At 40.6% G+C, this 15,726-nt stretch overlaps 1 protein-coding gene across 2 annotated transcripts in view; it reads left to right on the plus strand.

Moving 5' to 3' along the window:
- Nucleotides 1-7,249: 7,249 nt before the first annotated feature.
- Nucleotides 7,250-15,726, plus strand: part of ARHGAP5 (Rho GTPase activating protein 5) — a 47,092-nt gene continuing 38,615 nt past the window's right edge. Inside the window, exons 1-2 of one of the 2 annotated variants that reach the window (XM_014249905.2) lie at nt 7,250-7,503; nt 14,413-14,517. The gene's annotated coding sequence lies outside the window, so the exon portion shown is untranslated. The remainder of the gene's footprint in view (nt 7,504-14,412; nt 14,518-15,726) is intronic. The other variant, XM_005520308.3, reaches the window with a different exon arrangement.

The raw sequence follows: 15,726 nt of genomic DNA on the forward strand, positions 1-15,726 counted from the left end.
TTTAAGATTTTACATATGAAAGGACCACTTTCATGCTTTTCAGATATCAAATGAGAAAAATGTCTATGCTGTTGTTTATTGGGACAGCTCCCGTAAATGTATATGTGCTTAAGTTATTTCTACTCCCTAGATTAGTTATCTTGACTGCAGTGTGTAAAATCTGCAGATGGAGAATGGGTAAAACAGGCCTGTTATCCTGAATTGATACCAAAAAAGTGCAAAAGGAGAGAACTGAGGATCTGTTCAAGGCAATTACCATGTATTAGGAAGACATGGCTGTTCTGCATTCTTCATACAGGCTAAAGAGCCACATACATTTTTGGTCAAAAAATAGAACTCACATGCAGGAAAAATAGGTTTCCAGAGGATATCCATAGTTGTATTTCTTCAGTGTTATCCAGCCCCAAAGCACGTTCTTCACACCAAGGATTTAAATCCAAAGGTTTTGCAATTTTTTCTTCAAAATTTGGGCAGAAATTACCTTGAAAAAAAAATAGATGAGTACACCATAATATCAAAAATTCTATTACATGAATAAATTTTGATTTGCATTTAAATGTGTTCACATGAATCCATTAACTCATCTTACAATGACAACAAAAGATCTTTTTCCTGTTTATTGTAGGTGGATAATAACTTGGGCTTTTATTTGGCAACACCTTTTAAGACATGTTTAAGACATGTTTGCTCAACTGACTATTTTCATGCATATATGTTTTAATATAGCATGTAAAGTATTTGTCATAGGCATATAGAACCCATTTCAGAGTCATAGCTTAGAATCCAAGTTTTAGAAGTAAATGTTTACTGTTTTATTAACTTACTACGATTTCAGTCTGAACTCTCCTAATGTAGTTGCACCTGACCGAATACTGGATTCATAACACTGGGCAAGAGAATATAGATCTGTATTTATTGAAGACAATTAGCTCCTATTAGGAAAATAATGGCTGTTTTGTGTTCTTCACACTGGAAAAAATTAAAAATAGAAGAGCCACATACTATTTTGGTGAAGAAAAACAGAATACATATGCACAAACAGTAGATTTCCAGAAGAGATATTTGTTTGCCTTTGCCCAGGATCCAGATGCATATACAAAAGAAAAGCCTATTCTGTCTCTCCAGCCTTTAAGGCAAGATTCAGCTGCTCTTTCCACATACCTCTTTCCTACCTCTACCTTTACATGTGGGGAGGGAAGACACAAGCACATACAGTCCTATAACTGTGATTTGTCTTGGAACTATTGCAGCTTGGTAGTTGGTGAATATTCTTTCTATGTGTTAGATTAGCTATTTAAGATAATTTCTACTTAAGTAAAATACCTTTACAGGGATAGCTGCAATAGTAGAAATCAATGATCAATGGTGTGATCACTTTGTAATTGTAATCTGTTGCTAAAATGAGCATACTCCCTACTCCTTTCCTAGGCATTTGTTGCCTTTAAATCTCCTCTGATGACTGCAATTTGGAGGAATCTTCTCTTCTTTTGATACTAAAAAAACTAGTCTCTGACAACATTTCATTAGAGAAGGAAAAGTGCTTGCCCTCTAAGAAAGACTGCTTTAAAACACAATGCTTAGTACAGTTTCTTTAGAAATGTAGTATTTAGCATCTTTTTTCTCGTAACATCTAAACTGTTACTATCTGATAGTACAATAAGTTGGTTATTGAAATCACCTTGTTATGTTCAGAATTTGACCAGAAATATTGTAGTCAAATGAAGCAATGTATTATTCATGCTTAGGTCAGCTGAACACATTTCAGCCTCACCGTGTTTGCAATCATCTTGACTAGTGTCATAATATTTTCCATCACCTCTCCCGAGGCACATTTAGCACCTTTTTTTCCCCCCTTTTTAGAAAAAGAAATTCTCAGTTATAGCTGTAAAGCAAACAGGCAACTGAAATCCACCCATTTCCTAAAGCTCTATTATCCCTGAGGCATCTGAAACAAAAACATATCAATACTAATTACTTAGCAGAAAGCAATCAAGAAAACCTTCTCACTCTCAAATCTCTCTTCTCCCTGTACTCCTATAGCCAATGCGCCTCTAAACAGAAAAGCCTGAGCTGTCTGAAAGCTCACAGGGAGACATGGTGATAGCAGAAGCAAGCCTTCTCTATGACCTTGACCCCATGAGTATTTTCTGGTATCTTCTTCTCACAGCCCTCTCCTGGTTCACCTGTGATAAGTGTAATCTCTTCTCAGCAGCTCCCAGTGCTTCAACTCACTGATTTCAACGAGCGAGCAAGCAACAGAAGAGGCGTTGTTCATACAAATCTATCCTCTCCCTTCATCAGACTGATGCCTGTACTGAAATGAGGTATCATCCATAAGTCTGTAGGAAGTGGCACCCAGCCTGGCAGCAGGGCCCTCTGTGGGCTGGGCAGAATGCTGGGCGGGTGCTGGCAAAGGCTGCAGGGTGCTGTGGGTGCCTTGGTGCTCTGCTGTGGCCAAGGCTTCCGTAAGGCTGGGCTAGAACAGTCAGGGGCTTGGGACAGGAATTAAGAGTGCCTCGTTATAGGTGAAATAAACCGAAACAATTCTCTGTTTCCTCCTCTATGTTCTCTGAGCCTGGTACTCACTCCTCAGTGTTCAGGTTTCATTAGTGTACATATATACATATACATATGTATATGTATATATATATATATATATATGTGTAAGTGCTAAACCTACTCTGGAAGTTTTGTGGGGTTTTTTTGTTTTTTTTTTCTTTCTTCTCCTGAACTAATGAATACATGTAAGGTATCTGGCTAATTTTCTTTTCCAGTTAATTTTTTAAAGAAGAATTATGGATTCTGTATTTTTTCTCAGTCTCCCTCTCATGCTCTGTTAGATCTTTCTGCACTCATTTGGGATTTTCCAGACCCTGCAAGTCATGGGGTTCATACCAGCAGAGTGGAAAACAGCAAGGCTTAGAAAAGAGCAGGCCTTCATAGCACAAAATACTGAATGTGTGAATTATGTGAATGCTTGATTTTGCATAAGCCAGGTTTATTGCAATCACTAATCATGCTTTTGACGTTTCTTTTGAAACGGTAGATGATCCAAATTAATCAAAAATGGTTATCAATGTAGTATTTAATTTAAAAAATGAATGAAATATTTGTTTAAAAAACCACAACCCCAAAACCTGAACCCTCAAACTAAAACAAGGGTGGAGTAGGAGAAAGGTAAAGAAAGTTAAGTTTTCTACCTGCTCCTTGTGTTGTCAGTGTCCTGATGATCAGAAAACCAGTAGTGCTGGTGAGCTTTCCCCTCAATGCCATGGAATTATGCAGTGATGTGGGTCTCTTAGTAAGTAAATGCATTTATCTAAATGATTCCTATTAGAAACCAAACAGGCTCTCTTTAACAATGTGATATGATGGTGTGAGTATTTATGCTTCTATTTTTCCCTCTCTTCCTGTATACAAGTGTTTTTACATGGAGCACAATGAATTAACATGAGCATAGATAGTAGAACAATTTCAAAGTGTGTGAAGATCTTCTCACAAAGAAGGTGCTGTAACACTGATTCTTAAACTTTATGCAAAACATCCTTTTCCCTTGAAGTGAGACAGACCTGGCAGTTCTCCTGTTTAATGAGGGATGTTGGGGAAGAGGTCTGAAAAGCAGCTTGTAGTAAAATAATATGTGCAGATTTCATGTTCTGCAGCCACCAACAGCACATCGATTTTTGGTTCAGTACACTGGTAAGATTGCTTGTTTTGCACTTCCAAGTGCTGCAATGAAAGCAGTGATGTGGGAGTGAGGGCAATTAGGAAAATGCTGTACCCATGAGAAGTATGTGCACTGCTCATCTGTGGTTTAAAATCCACCAATTCCAGAAGCAGGAGGAGATGTGCACTTGCTTCCCATCTGGCTTCAGATCACCAGAATCAGAGGAAATTGATGTGCAAGGCTACTAGAGATATACCAAGAGCTTACTTTATTTGTGTTTATAATCAGCCCTTAAAGTATGAGGATATTTCTATGGGGAAATCTGCTACAGGGAAAGGCTCAATTAACAATAGTCATTATAAATAACAAATGTTGCAAATCATTTATGACTTTCTTCTGAGTTTCTGAAGGTTTACTAAAACATTTCTTTGAACTGCCTTTCTGTATAATTTACAAAACACTAACCTACGTAAATTATTAATCGTTTTTCATTATTATAGTTTATTTTTATGCCTTCTCTGAGTTGCTGTGCTCCCTGTATCTTACTCAGTCATTGAAAGGACTTTTAAAAATATTTCTTTTGAAAAATATTCAGAAATGTTTCTGAACAATTTTAATAAAATTTTATATTAAAATACCTGGATGGAGTTGCTTTCATTTATCTTACTACTTCATTAGTGACATAAAATCTTTAAGTAGCCCTAGAAATCTAAATATTATGCCCTCATAAAGGCATAAAACTATCTGTTTTCTCATGGATTTGTAATTTTCTCACCACTTTCCCTATGAAACTTAACAAACCTTGCATGTCTTTTTAATATGCATCTGAAATGACCTATGGGTGTATCTCTACCCAATAGTTAACATTAAACTGCAGATTTATAAATTTTAAAAAGTCTAGGGAAACCACTGTGTCATGAATCTGCTTAGAACCCTGCTTGTTGGGTCATTTGACGTAATTATTGACTTTTTGTAGCTTTATGCAAAATCAAGGGGTTTAATAAGCTCTGCAATACCATAGCAAGATGCCTGCTGCAGCCTGGCAGAACTTTTGCATGCTTCCTGGAAGGCCATAAGCAAAGTGAGCTTCTGCACAGCAGATGTCCTCTGATTATGGTGATCTGATTTGAGGAAATCTACATGAAAATCAATTTCTGGCTTTACAGTCTTCCTGTGTTATATTAATTTTTGGAGGATTATTTAGGATCAGAGAAAGAAGAATTAGCCAATCTAATTCTGCCTGAAAGCCTGTTTTTTTCTTTCAGCAAGGAGTGCTTTTGGAGCTGGGGTACATGCTGCCTTTAATCTGCCTGCTCTTTATCCTTGTGAAGAGGGTCCCTCCACATCCCATGCAGCCAGTGACCCTGCCAGCTGTTTCCAGCTGAGGCACTCCTCGCTGGCCTTGGATGCTTCAGGGTTGAGCTTACTGAGAAAAACTTCCTGCTATTCCCAAGCCTATTCACCTTACTGAGCTTTTTGTTTAAATTAAAATCAGGATCAAACTAATTTCTTCAATCAATTCCTACATGAGAGATCTCCTATATGATGGAGCTTTACCAAAATTCTCTAATATTAATGTTTATGGTAATTAGTACCTAAGCAGAGTTTCAGAAGGATACAGATTTCCTTTAAATTTGTGTTAAGCTAAGAAATCTCAAAAGTTTTTTTCAATCATATGAATATAAGCTTTTGATTCTGGTAGTATGAAATGGGACTTTAGTATTCCAAAGTGTCTATTTTCAATCCCCCCCCCCCCCAAAAAAAAAAAACAAACCAACAAACCACAAAATCAGGTAATTCAAAATTAAGTTCTGGTTTTATGCTTGTTTCGCTTGCTTTTTTGTCCTTATTTTTTTAAACTAGGATGGGACTGCAAAAACTCTTGAGTAAATGCTGCAGTTACAATGTTAAATAATTTAACATTTTTTTAATGTGGATCTACCTAAGATTAGTATTTCTACAAATATTCTTGTGTAAGGCAGTGTCCATGCTAGGCTGTTCGGTCAAATCTAACACAAAAAGGTTTAGCGGTTTAGAATTTTCTCAAAAATTCAAGTTTACAGGCAATGTGTCTTTAGGAATGATCTGATGTTGTAAATCTTTTAATTTCCTAATTTTCAGGCGTAAAACTTTAAGATGTGCATACAGTATGTAAAATTGCACAGAATGAACCATATTGTTATTAAATATTATGATTATAAATATAACATTCAAATCTTGGACTGTGCCAAGAATGAGGTTGCTAGTAAAATATTAATTTGTTCCTTTGTATGCATACATATAAACGATCTTTAGTAATAAATGATGCACAGAATATGCATTTCTGCGTGCACAGAAATAAGGTGCATGTGCATGATGACCACAGATGTTCCGTGGCCTGTGGTGGATAGAATAGATTAGCACCTGCTTACCAGCTCTTTTATATATGTGCCATGCCTCGCCTGCCACTGCCTGAGGAAACCCAGCTCCAGAGGCAGGAGCATCAAGCTCTTCAGCCCCATCCCTGTGGGGTTGGGGTTTGTCTACAATCCTGAAGGCTCTGAGAGTGGGATTTCACCTCCTGCAAGCCATGTGGGGACCCTTCGAGTGCCTGTGCTGCCTTGGGTTGCTTAACATGACTGCAAGCTGTGCAGAGCCCGGTGTGCCCTGTGAAGGGATGTCCTACAGTGGTTCCCAAGCTGTGCAGAGCCCGGTGTGCCCGGTGAAGGGATGTCCTACAGTGGCTCCCAGGGTGTGCAGAGCCCGGTGTGCCCTGTGATGTCCTACAGTGGTTCCCAAGCTGTGCAGAGCCCGGTGTGCCCTGTGAAGGGATGTCCTACAGTGGTTCCCAAGCTGTGCAGAGCCCGGTGTGCCCTGTGGACGTGTCCTACGCGTTGTCCGATAAAGGTGGCTGTCTCACCTGGTGGCTGCAAGCAGCCCCACTGCAGGGCTTTTTCTCTTTTTAATGATTAACAATCGAAAGAAGTGCTGTGTTACACCGGCCAAACCTGGGAAATGGGAGAAGTTATAGGCGGCCGGGCAAGAGAGGAGCTGGGAGCACAGGGCTGGCCAAAGCAGCATTTTGGCGTCTTTTAATTCCATCCCAGTCAAGCACCAGTTTCCTCCCTTAGAGTCATCGCTGCTGGATGTACGCTCAGGGTAGGCCCCAGCCTAGGCTGGCCCCCACCGGACAGAGCCGGTGGCCCGGAATCAAGCCCGTGGCCACCTCCACACCTCGGAGCCGCTCTCACGTCGGGGCACCGCGGCGTCCCGGCCTGCGCCGCTGCGCCGCTGCCCGAGGCGGGACTCGAACCCGCATCCCCAAGGCTCCCGGCTCCCCGCGCTACTCGTTCGGCCACCAGAGCACGAGCAGGCGCGCGCCGCGCGCGCCCCCGCACGGGCCAGGGAGGAGGGGGGAGGCGGGGCGGCACGCGTGCGCGCGCAGCTGGGTGCCGGCCGCGCGCGCCCTCCCAGGCTTCCCAGGGAATCCAGCGGCAGCAGGAAGAGGCTCCTTCCCGCGCACGCGCAGCTGGCCGGGCGGGCGCGCGCTGAGCCGCGGCGGCGGGAGGGAGGGGGGAGGGGAGGGAAGCTGCTGAGGTAAAGTTAGGGGGAGAGAGAGACTCCGTCAGCGAAGCGCGAGCGGGGGAGGCTCGGCGGCCGCCATTACTGAGCGCCGGGGAGAGAGCGGAGAGGCGGGACGGGGCTGCGGCGGCCGGGAGCGCTCGGGAGCTGCGGGCCGGAGAGCGGAGAGAGCCCCGCGGGGAGGGGAAGCCGCCGGGGGCGCCGGCGTGGAGAGAGCGTCCCGGGAATGCTGCCGCTCCCGCCGCCGCCGAGGAGCCGGATCCCGACGGCGCGAGGTGAGGGGAGGAATGCGGTCCCGTGGGAGCCGGCCCGGCCTGAAGCGGGGCGGCCGGCCCGGCAGGCGGAAGGGGAGCGGGGGGAGGAGGCGGCTGCAGCCCGGCGAGCCGGCGCGGCGGCCGCTGGCTGTAACCAGTTCGGAGGGTGGGGGCCGCGTGGGGAGCGGGCAGCGGCCCCGCGCCCCCCGGCCGGCCCCCTCGGCCCCGCCGCGCCGCGGAGGGCAGGCGGGAAGGGCAGGGAGCGGAGTGCCTGGTCCCAGACAGGTGATGAAGGCCTGAGCAATGGGAGGGTCTGAGCCTGCTGTACGAGGCTGCCAGCTGGTCACGGCTCTCGAGGGAGGGAGGAAGGCAGGAAGGGGAGCTTCCCTGCTCCTCTCTTCTTCCTTCCTCATTCCCTTCTGCCTACTCCTTCAGCTTCCTCCCCTCTTCTATTCCCACTGCCTTTCCCCCCCTTTTCTCCTTTCTCGGTACTTATTTTCCTCTTCATTACCCCCTAATACTCATTCACGCCTTCTCTGTTCTTTTCTTCCTCTTCTAAATTTGAACAGTTGTCCATTCCCCTCCTCCTTCCTTTCACCTTCAAATATTGCTCGATATTAAATTTCAGAAAACTTCACTCTCCTAATGATGTGTGTGCATTTCTGTTTTTCCACCAGGTGGATTTTAAGGCTTTGGAATAGGGTAGCCAGTTGCAGTGTTGCAGCTTTCAAGCGTTTTGAATCCCTTCAACCAGCATAACCTTTAGACTCTCTCCACCCAAGGGAATCACCAGAGACATACAGATGTAATGCCATGGTGTTGTAGCTGTGAGACGTAAGGAGTATGGAGCACTGCTTTAATTTAAAAAAGGAGCAGGACTATATAGTTATAAATGGAAGACATACTTGTCACCTTCTCCCTATAATACACCCCACCCCTCCGTACACCCCTCTTTTGCTCTCTCCAGTATCGCTTTTGATATCAGCATGGAATATTTCCTTAATAAGTAGGAGGGGAACGTTTTTAATCTAGACCAAAATAGGCCTGTGGGGGTATGTATGTATTCTTTAGTTTAGTGTCATGCAGATAAACTGAAGGATTGTTTTTTTTCTTAATAAAGATCCTTGACAGAAATTTGAAAACTGTACACTGCAGAGTAAAAGCAGTAAAGAGAACAGTACGTTAGCTGGTCAATTGGACGTCCATTTTAAACCTGTGCATTGAAGCCAGTTGCAGCACTGATGCTTGTTTACTTATTTCATAAAGAATGAGGAATTTATAGGTGGCTTTTTTGTCAGTTGTGCTGTCTTACCTTCTGAAGAGGCTTCCGCATGACAGTTGTTTTCAGCAGTGACATCAGTGACCAGAGTTAACTGCCTCCTGATAAAACCCATACTTATTTATAGTACTTATCTAAACTAAGGTTATTATACATATTCATCCAGGTGTATTTTTGTAAGGACTTACTTTCATTGCTGTGCTACTTTTAAAATGATTTTTAAGAAGTGCTAAAATTTGTAACATTCTATTTATAGTGCTGTACTAAAACTCAGTGTTACTAGAGCTCAGAAAGTATGATGGAAATGTAAGGGTTTGTTGTGTTTTTTTTTTTAAGTCTGTGGTACTTAAAGTATGGGAAATTTTTTAAGCATTTGTTACAGTATCACTAATGTGTTTTAGTATAAGTTACTTGTTAGCCGGGAACATACTGAGCTAAATAGCATTTTTTTCCTCTAAAGTATCCCTATCTAAAGCAGCTGCCATTGTTGTAAAATTGTAAATAATTGCAACCAAATGCCTACCGCTCCCTGGTATTGGACTTTACTTTAGCTAAGGTGTTGCATGTGTAACATAATCCAATTAAATACTTTAGGCTCAGACTAAATTGTTTTAAAATGCTATATTTAGCACTAACAGAACCAAATGCTTCACATGTTTTTCAAGCTATGTGCTTTCCTAAAGCTTGTAGGTGTTTTTTTCCGCTTGCAGACTTTGTAGAAAAGAAAAGCACTGATCATAATAATAGATTGTTCTGTGTAAGTTTCCCTGTTGGGACTTGTTATTTGAGTAAATAGTGCAAAAATAATTCCACGATGTTTAATAACTATACTAAAAGGATGCTGACGCTATTTTAAGGCTTCCAAAAGTACTTTCTTGACACAAGACAAATCCCACGTACTGGCATCTTATCCTTCAGGAATATTTCGCATAAAACTTCACAAAGCGCTCCTCATCACTCCGTTTAGTAGGCTGCTCCCGGTGCTCCCTTAGGATTCTGTGCAGAAGGCGTTCTTGGGGGTGACACGCCGTGACCTTCTCCGAGAGAGTGGCACTTTGGAAGGCGAACACCCGTGGCGAAGTTCTGCTGGCGGGGTTCCGTCGTGCGAGCTGCGAACGGCCGGGTCGGTGGCCATGACGTAGCCGTGCGAGCGGGCCCGCGGTGCATTCCTGCTGGCTGATAAGGCAGGAATGCTGGCAGGGGCCCGCGGCCGGCCGGGCTCTGCCGCCAGGGGGCTTTGGCCGCGCGCGGCCCCGCCCTCCCGGCCCGCGGGAGCGCCGCGCGCTTCGGGGGTCCCGCTCGCCCCGGAGCGCCGCGGTGCCGCTCCCGCCGCTTCTTCCTCCCCTGCGTCCGCGTTGCGTCTCTCCTAATGGGCGCACAAAATACTTAATCATTCTTTAATCGCTCTTTGGTTGGTTGGTTCTTTTTTTCTTTTTTACTCTGAGGATTTTTAGCCTAAAGGTCAGTGTAAGTGAGCTGGAAGATTTTACAGATTATTGTTTGAGCCATCTCATCATTCCCTTGTATTTACAGATTTGGTGAAATACATAAAGAAAAACGGATTCATAATTCCTCGCAAAAAACAATTGTGAGGTTATTTTGAATCTGCATGTTAACTGTGTTTTTCTAGTCACATCAATTGGAAAACAAAATAATTAATCTGTGGCTAGTTCTGCACATTACATTTTGTGGTAAGTAAGAGTTGTTTCTTTGGCTCAGAGTTAAAATTCCCACGCATTTTTGCAGTTCTGCATCAGTTGGCATTCAAACATGACAGAAGAATGCTTGCATTTAAAAAAGCAAAACCAATACCTGCATGCACAGTTTTTGAACAAGTGTATATAGTTGCATTTGGCATTTATTTAAGTTGGATAATTTTTATGCAGAATATTATTTGCTGCTTATATATGCCGTTTCTCTTTCTCATTTTGCAGTTTTAGAAAGGGGATAACCTGTATTGTTTTACACAGGTAAAAATGACACATATAGCTTGTACAAGGTCAAACAACAAACTAAGCTTTATGATGTTGAGTCCTGGATTCTACACTGCAGTTGCTCATGAAGCGAAATAATATGAAATGATCCAGATCTGTGGATCAGTGAAATTAGTTGTAGCTACCCATACCAGGATGTAATTTTTTCTTGTTTTTTTCTTCCAGGAAATGCTTTTTAGCCCTTTTTCTGTCCTTTCTTTGATCCCTCTTTCTTTGTCTGCTTCCTTTTCTTTCTTCTATTTCTATAAGTTTTTTTATGGATCCCATTTGTAAAATTTCTCCATTAGTTCTTTTGTGTTTTTCCTGAGTACCTCTGTAAATAAGCCTGATCAGGAGACTTGCCCTGAGAAACTTCTCTGACCACTCTGCATGTTTTTGGTTGGAGCTTATCCTATGGAAAAAGAATTAAGAATTTATTGCTTCTGTAAACTTGCACTTTCCTTCCCTGATAAAAGACAAGCTTTGAAACTATATTGAATGTTTTCAGATATTCAAAAATCTGAAGATAAGTAACTTGAGAGGCCTAAGTTCAGAATACTGCTGTGCTGGTAATTTGAACCTTTTCAGTTTACTTTTTTAATGCACCTTGATTTAAATTGTGTAAGTTGGTTTGGTTTTTCTCTTCTTTGTTTGTTTTTTTGTTTTTTTTTGAGGAGAGCAATAATGATAATAGATGCCCTGGGACTGCTAGATTCCACCTAAAGAATGATGTTTCGAATTCAGAAATAATATTTAGGCTCTGATTTAATTTTGAGTAATACACAGGCAGTCTTCAGTGTATTATTATTAATAGAAGACATTTATTGAGCTTAGTTGGAGCTAAGAGCTTTGAACTTCTGTTTTTAAACACAGTTTTTCATTGCTTTTATAATATGAAGTTGGGCAGTTGGGGTTTCTCTCTTTTTTAAAAAATTTTTTCATACATCGATTACTTTGCTTTTCTATGGAGAGAATTATCTAGGCTATAGAACTCCTTTAGGGATTATAGCTGGCCGTCATACTAACCAAATCTGAAGTGAACAGCAGTTAGAGTCATCCATTCTCATCCTTCATTTCCCTAGCATGATTAATCAGCATACCACTTCAGCTGAATTTCTTTTCAGCCAGAGGATCACTGTTGTCCCTTACTGTCTTGCTGTTGTGTGGTTGAGCTTACTTTCTGATAATAAATCTGAATGTTTTTTCTCATGTTGGCTGATACTTGGGTAATCGTTGTATTTACCATTAGTTATAAATAAGATTTGAAGTATGGTTAATTAAGGTTACCAGCACTTTTGAAGGCAAGAGTATTGGTGTGTATGTAAAGTGGACAGGACACATTAAGTGTTAGGACTGCAGCAGACTTAAGTGATTTGAAATTGTTAAGGTTACATTGGTATACTCTGGTTTCATTTCTAAAAATATTTTCTTGAAGGGAAGATTTCTTAGGCTTGCTTGATTGAAAAAAGAGAACTCTTGGTAAAACTGAATGAGGAATGACAACATTATGTTAAGGTACCTCAACTTTTTTTTTTATGTTTTTTTTTTTTACTGGTTATTAGAAGAGAAAACTGTTGAATTCTTATTGTTTTGTGTAGGGCTATATATATAGCTACTGTTGTGCTGATAGATCTTGGATGTTGGGTACTGTAGTAAATTTTTTCCATTGCCAGGTTTTGGTTCTCAAAAAGTATTAAGTGAGGAATGACTTGGTCATCTGCTATAGAGGTCACAGTAAGTTTCTGTGGGTGTATTTGTATACCTTGTAAAGCAGACTTGGCTGTGAGGAGCCTTTCATTCACATGTGCTTCTCTTTGCTTGGCCAGGTAATTTAAAAACTCACTTGCAAGACTATGCTGATTGAAACTAACCCCAGAAAATACTAATCCATAAACTGTTGTTCTAGACAACACTACAGAGTGAGTAAAGAACTTGGAGAAAACACTGTTTATTTTTCCCTATTGGCAGCTACTTAAATAGTTGATGGTCATAAGCAATTCTGTGGACTCTTTCAGGCAACATTTTTGCTTCAGCCATGTTAGATCTAAAACATTTTTAGGTTCAGAAAACAATTTTGGAGGGTATTGAGAAATACTCAAGGGTATTTGTCTGTAAGTGATTTTCTTGACTGTGGACTCATCTGCAAGTTCCTGTGCAGCCACAATTACTTAATAATGATAGATGATTAACTCTTCAAGTGTTTATTCCTTGCTAATAAAATGGCATTTTATTCTAGTGTTTAGAATTTAGCTTGGAGTCTTTGGGAAATGTGTTTGTAGATAGGGTCTTTCCTGGTCTCTTAAATGTTTCTGACTGATGTTGTGAGGGCCTGTTCTTTGAGCTTTCTCTTGTGGCATTGTCCCACAAGCCTCAGATGCATTTTTGCAAATGGAGACACTTTTCTCTCTGTTCTTCCACATACTCTGAGTTCTTCAGAGGCCCATTCTCTTTTTCCTCATGAGCAACTACCTGCTCTGCTCAGCTCGCTGTGGATGTAGAGGTGTGCCACAGCTTGGAGGTAAGGGCAGGGAACAGGACTTGCCGTCTATCTTCTCTATCAAGGGATAGAATTTAGCACTGAAGCTCAGCCAGGCTTAATGCATGACTGAAGGACTGCTGCCTATTGATTTTGGTGTTGTTTGGTACCACAAGATTAGTTACTGTTGTGGTATTGGTATATTGTTTATCAGTATTGCCAAACCTTTTTTATCTGAAAGAAAATTTACTACAGGAAAGTGAATATTAATTCCAAAGCAAAGTGAAATTATTAAGACTATAATTGTAAATGGCAAAACAAGAGAAAGCTCTGTTGTTTTGATGTATTTAGCACATATACAGCTTTTGCTGCATCTTGCTTAACAATGACACCTTTCCTGCGTTAAAAATGGCTTACATAATATTCCAGTGCAAGTACCTCAATTTCCTTTCCTGTTCTGCATCATAATGTGTGGATCACTGGCCAGGCAAAGTCTGGGTTTTGTGTGGATGCAAAGGGAAGAACAATGGAAGAGAGTTCCGTTTTTGATTACTTTATATTAGCATCCCTGCGGTGAGCTCAGCACTTGAAAGGGTTATATTAATAATTTGTACCCTAGTTGAGGCTTCGAAATCTTCAAATATAATTATACTTTCAATTTCTAATTTGTGACAGTTTGTAAGTCCTTTTAATTTAGAAGTGGTGTCCTACAGGTAAAGGGTTTTGAGGTAGACTGTGCCTTTTTCCGACTAATAGGATATATGTATACAGATATATATTTGTTTCCTGTATTTTGTACTTAGGCCTATAACAATTTCATCTTGCAAAACTGTGTTCTAAATACCTTAGAATTCCAAGTTATTCTAGAAGTGATTAGTGATTTTTATAGCTTACATTTTATATGTTACCTGAGATACTACATTATTTTTTCATAACAGGCTTCTGCAACCTAGGTATTGTTGAAGTATCAAGTTGAAATTCAAATCACAATCACTTAAGAACTCTGCCCTCTCTCAAATATTAATAGGTGTGCTTACAGGATTTAAACCCTCCCAATTTAGACAAAGTCCAGCTTGAGTTTTGTTTATGGGTTTAAAATAAGGAAAACAATCCTCGTGTAGGTGAAGTGTTGTACCTTCTCTGATTGCTGCTTCTTCCTTCATAAACTTGAAATTTTAATGGCTCTTATTTTTTGTTTTCAGATTCCTCAGGGAAGGACTTACTGAAGGGCACTGTTTAAATGTGTGACATTACTGCAGGAAGATCACAGCAGGATAGTCATCTTGCTTTGCACCTCTTTCCTAAGGGTAAGTTTGGGCTTTAGACCTCTATAATGTGTTTAAGGGTGAAGGTGGGTAAATAAGTACAAGCTGCTACCTTATTTTCTTTATGACTACTCTTGGAAATCTAAAAGTCTGTAGAGGTAAGGTCCTACCGTGCATCTGTAGATGGTCAGAGGTTCTTCCTGCAGTGATGTCAGACACTTCGTATTATTTTCAATCCTAAGATTGAAATTAGTTGGGGAAATCAAACAACCCCTCTTTTGAATCTGTAACAAAGGTGGCGGGGGGTGGGTTTAGATGAATCATAGCCTTTAGAATTTGTTATTTAATTAGGCAGATTTAACTAAGATAATGGGACTAACTTACAATGAATTTCCAGTGTGCATGGTTTAAAACAGTACAAAATTATTAAGTAAGTTTACATTAGTGATATAGTGAAATGGATGATCTTCCATTTGGAGAACAATTTAATGATGATTACATATTAAATGTGAAGTCATTATAATGTCAGATTTTTACCAGTTTTATTACTTAATTAACATAGATCTAGTTCTGTGATTTTGTACAATCAGTGCAAAGGAACTGTCTTCAGAAAAAAAAAAGCCCAAAAAACCCGTACTGGTTTTAAATATCTTTAGTGATTCAGCTTCTGTTATGGTTAAAATTATTCATGTCAGAACTTTAATGAGAGACTGATGTGTTTGTTCTCCCTTTGTCAGTGTCCCCTTTCACCTTACTCTTTGTATTTACTTGCTTAAAAATGTATCGATTTAACAAAACATTTTGTAGATGGATGAGGAACAACCTTTGCTACTGAGGATGTAGAGTATCTGAAAGTATTGATTGTTTCTTATAAACTAATTGCAAATTGACAGTGTCTTCCTGATGAAATGAAGTAATCCTGTGGATGAAGATTTTCGTGTTCTGGTTTAGTCCACATGAAATCTGTATTGTGCTGTGGCAAACAGAAAACATTTTATAGTGAAAGTGCTGACTAAATTTCTCATTCTGACAGTTTGAATGATGCTACTATGATAAGCTTTCCTTTAGAAAGAAGACACTGGGTTTATTTGTAGTAATATAAATACTGCTTGTAAAGGATATTACTTTTATTAAGTATTTTTATTCCTGGAGCCATTTTCTGTTATGTCCAAGTTCTGTGTTTTAAGAACATAATAAACACAGTGGAAACAGTGAAAAGGAAAATTTTAAATATGAGTTGTCTTTCTGAAT

The sequence above is a fragment of the Pseudopodoces humilis genome, chromosome 7 (genome assembly GCF_049639895.1).
Source record: "Pseudopodoces humilis isolate 2021_Gansu_Grassland_sample_001 chromosome 7, ASM4963989v1, whole genome shotgun sequence".
Classification (NCBI taxonomy): Eukaryota; Metazoa; Chordata; class Aves; order Passeriformes; family Paridae; genus Pseudopodoces; species Pseudopodoces humilis.